Below are 4,910 nucleotides of genomic sequence, written 5' to 3'. Positions count from 1 at the left end.
GCCTGGAGGTTGCATCATTGAGAATTTCGCCCTCGCTGCTGAACTTGTGCAGCAGGCCAAGAAGAGGAAAAAACCAATGATTGTCTTGAAGCTGGATTTCCAAAAGGCCTTCGATAGTGTAAGTTGGGATGCCTTGTTTAAAATCCTCGTGCTAGGGGTTTTGGGGAACGATGGGTACGATGGATTCATGATCTTCTGAACTCTAGTTCCTCTAGAATTATGATCAACGGGATGCTCGGGGAGACCATTTCGTCCAAGAGTGGCTTGAAGCAAGGGGACGCTCTGAAGCACCCCCTTGGAGTTGATGGTTTCTTCCCGGTATTACAATATGCAGACAATACGCTCTTGCTGTTACAGGGAGATGTTCAACAAGCCCAGGTCATTAAAAGGGTGCTTCATGTCTTCTCAGACTTCACGGGCCTCCGAATTAATTTTAGCAAGAGTACCTTTGTTCCTATATGCATGGATCAAGCTACTTGCCAGGAAGTTGCTCCTATTTTTCAGTGCCCTGTTTCCTCTTTTCAGTGTATCTATCTTGGCCTCCCGCTCTCCACTCTCAAAATTACTCATGGTCTCCTACTGCCAGTTATCAGCAAGGTGGATAAACGGTTATCTGGAAGGCTTGCAACCTTCCTCTCCTGGGGGGCGGCTTACTTTGATTAACGCTGTGCTTGCGGCCATAGTGTGCCATGTGGCGCCCACTGCAGAAAGAAAACATATAATATCTATGTCGACGGCCTGCCGTCGGGGCCGTTGGCATAGATTTGACGGCGTCGGCCTGCCGTCTGAGTCCGGGTCGGCAGGCCCACATATGTGTCGACGGCCATATATAATGACGGCTGCCGTCGGTATAGACGGAGATATGCCGGCCGACCTATCCTACGGCTGCCGTCGGCATAGACAGAGATATACCGGCCGTCGGCATAGGAAAAGCCGTCGGCATTGGCTGTTATTCCAGTAGTGAGCTACATCATGGCATGCTTCCTGTGGCCTAAACAGTCCTTAGAGAAGCTTGTGAAAATTCTGAGGGGCTTTCTTTGGCAAGGCAAGAATTCTGCAAAAGGGGGACAGTGTCTCGTTGCTTGGGATTTTGTCACATTGCCTCAGATGAACGGTGGGCTTGGAATCAGAGATGTTCGTGCTCACAGTGTGGCGATGATTTGCAAGTTTATGGCTAGGATCTTGCAGCATAGCAATGCCCCGTGCTACACTTGGTTTAAATCCACTTAGTGCCGGCAGATTATTTCCTTGGACAAACATTGCAGTGACACTGCTATTTGGAGTTGTTTCAAGTCGTCACTTCATTTGGTTTTCGAAATCCACCAAGTGTGACCTTGGGGATGGCTCAAGGATTTCTTTCTGGTTTGACCACTGGCTGAGTTGTGGCCAGCTTATGCTGTCATTCCCGACGCTCTTCTCCTTCTCATCATCCAAATACTGCACTGTCGCTTCTCAGTTCAGGGATGGTCAATGGATTATTCAGCTGCACCCCAATTTGTCTGCCACGGCTACCCAGGAGCTTGGGATACTTACCGGTCTCCTTGACAGTGCACAACCTGATGGTACTAAAACGGATGCGAGACGCCCTGCTGCTTTTCCAATGAGAAGCTGTCTACTGCTTTTTTCTACAAGCTTCTCTCCCTCCTTCAGAGGAGTGCTATGTCCGGTGGCTCCACATGTTTGGGACAAGCTTATCCCACACAAGCACCGGATTTTCTTATGGATTGCTCTCAAGGATAACCAGAGACAATATGTTGAAGAAAGGGTGGAAGAAAGTTGTGCAACATAATGGGTGTGATCGGGTGGAAGAAAGTTGTGCAACATAATGGGTGTGATCGGGTGGAAGATGTGGGAAATTGTGTGGCGTGGGCGCTAGTGACGACGCGGACGCTGTTGACTGGAGTTGTTACCAATGTGTTCCTGTAGACATAGTCGTGTGGTCGATGTTGAGGTCGCCGATCGTGATGTAGCCGTAGTCGAAATAGTCGTGATCGGTGCAGAATTCATCATAGTTGGCATAACCGCAATCCCTGGAGGCGCAACAAAATGCGCGGTGTGTATGACGGAGGTGCAATTGTTTAGCCGATGTTTTGCACCTGGAGAGGTGCCATCGGGGGCGACGTGTTGCACCTTGAGAGGTACCATCGTGGGCGTCTTGCGGATGTTGGGGGACGCGGTTGTTGGTGAGACCACCAGTTTTGCCAAGACTGGAGGAAGCCCACCGAGCACAAAATGATTTTGCCAGAACTGTGTTGTAGTGGCTTTCACAAAAGTGATGTCGGTGTGTCGATGCAGTCTTAGCCGCCGACAAGGTCAATGCCTTTGTCGGTGTCGTTCGCGTCTTGTAGTAGTATTGTCAAAGGACGTGCGTCCATCCTTGTGGATCAAGTTGTAGAGGTGGTGGCAGTGTGTTGACGAGATTATTGATAAAAACCACGTTGATGAAGACCTTGACGAAAGTGTCGGTATTGACATTGCAGCAGTGTCATGATGATGCTTAGCTTGAAGGCGTCCCTCCGCGGTGATGAGATGTGGGTGCCGTGTGGAAGTATGTTGGCTTGTAGCATGGCGTAGTCATACAGCTTGATGCAGTCGGCTCGATGAAGAATATTCAGGTGCAGATGGCATCGATGTAGCGTGCTTGATATATATGCCCGTGGCCAATGCTGATGTAGTGTCCTCCCGTGATCTATGCACCGACTCGTCCATCGGGTTGATCGTCTCCCGGTCCATGTGGTTTCTATGGCACGAAACTTGAAGAACCTAGATCTCGTACTGGATACATGTCCGTACTGGATCTTTCAAGGGGATAAAGCTGATGCACGTACTGGAGTTGCGTAGATCTCATGGAGCACACGGACTCTGGGCTGCGCCATCGTCTAGTTCCGTACGGCTGCTGCTTGTACGGGTGTATGGAGGCGGACGTATGGCTGCCGGTTCCACGTGCGTGGATGTCTCCGGCCGCTCGATCGCAGGCTCGATGTAGCACCCGCCGTTGCATGCATGCACCGGGCCGCTGGATCTCCTGTTTGCCCGCCCGTTCGGGGTGGAAGTGCCGCGTACTGCCCGGGAGGTCGCCGAGCGTGCGCTGACTCGTCCGGAGGCACCACGCGAACCCCGGATGCCAGTGGCGCGGGGCGATGATGATGCGTGGATGCCAGTGGCGCGGGGTTGGACGATGAAGCCCGCGGGTACTCCGTGTTGTTCTGGCCTGTACGTCGATGCAATCTGGTTGCATGGGGCTCGAACAGAGTCATTGAATCATTGATCATGACTAGTATAATGCCCGTGCGTTGTCACGGGCTTTTTAAAAAAATTAATTGATAGCATACGTTTTTAGATTCCCTAGTTGTATATGTAACATAATGCATGTCAACTTTTACATGTATAGAACAGATGGGCAGTAATAGACGAAAAGTAATTTAGATCCACTTTAATTGCAATGTATTTTGATAAAGCAAATTGCAATTCGACGATGTATACGTAGAAAGACTTATTAGATCCAATGCATAAAATAAAAAATGGTACTCCCTCCGTTCGGAAATACTTGTCATTGAAATGGATGTATCTAGATGTATTTTAGTTGTAGATACATTCATTTTCATCCATTTTGATGACAAGTAATTCCGGACGGAGGAAGTACAAAAACATAAAACTCTTTATTGTGGGAGGGACGTTTTGGAGGCCGGGCTGCCTGAAGGCCGCTATCTAGTGCGTACAGTGTGGCACTGGGATCCGCACTTTCTGACATTCCAGGTCATATACGGATGCTATCTAGGAGAAATACATCGGTGCCATTCTCTCGTGTTCCAAAATTGTACGTTGGCCTCCGGCTGGGCGATGATTGCAAGAACATGACGTGCCTCCTGGGTGGGTTTGAATTTAGGCGAAGCAGCGGCACTTCCGTCCAGCACATAGGTGCTGTACGCACAAAGGAGCACTTGCAGGCTTAGTTGTTTTTCCTTTTTTTCTATTTGTTTTTTTTGTTTTTTTGTCTAGTTGTATTTATTCTTTAAAAGAGGTTCGAAGGAATTGCAAAATTGTCCATGGCACATTAGAGCCAGTCTTGATTGTGTATTTTTTTTAAAGTTCACCGCATATTCAAAAACATGTCCACCACACACTCAGAAAGAAAATGTTCGTCTTATAAATGAAAATTGTTCATCGCGTATTTAGAAAATGTTGTCATGTAAAAATATTCACTGATTTAAAAATTGACCGTGTGTATTTAAAAGATGTTCATCGTGTATTGGAGAAATATTCATCGTGTATGTGAAAAATTCATCACATATTGGAACACAAATGTTCATCAGGTATTTGGAAAATGTTTATGACATATATAAAAAAGTGTTCATCATGTATTTCAAATAGGTCATCAATTTTTTTTTGAAATATTCACCACATATACAAAAAAATATTTTGGAGAAAAATGATCATCGTTTGGTTAGTGACATCGCCTGTATATCTAATCCCCGAGGGGGAACATGGGAGAAGTATCCGGTGCACCTGTTATCAAGAACTCTCATTTCTGAGGTTGAATATTCTTGAAGTTTTGTGGAGATGGAAGTATAAAGTTGCAATCCAAAAAGTTAAAATTTATGTTGAAACAAATATACAACCACAAGCTGGTATTTTGGTGATGAGAGACAGGCCATGGATTCAGACCATTTCATTCTCCAAGCAAATGTTTTCTCATTATTATTTGTACAGCTATGTTTCAAATTTGGATAGAAAATTAGAAGTGTTATTGTTCATACTACAACATAATCATTTGCATAACTTTTCTTCAATTGTGAAATTACAATTTTAACTCAGGTGGTACAAAATAACAAGGTGCAACACTTGTTTGTTCCATCTAGCAGTGCATGGACAGAATAGGCGAGGCGATGTAACGTCTGTGAACAGCCTGG

This window comes from Aegilops tauschii, chromosome 6, assembly GCF_002575655.3.
Source record: "Aegilops tauschii subsp. strangulata cultivar AL8/78 chromosome 6, Aet v6.0, whole genome shotgun sequence".
NCBI classification, from domain to species: domain Eukaryota; kingdom Viridiplantae; phylum Streptophyta; class Magnoliopsida; order Poales; family Poaceae; genus Aegilops; species Aegilops tauschii.
Note: the sequence above shows the minus strand (reverse complement) of the source record.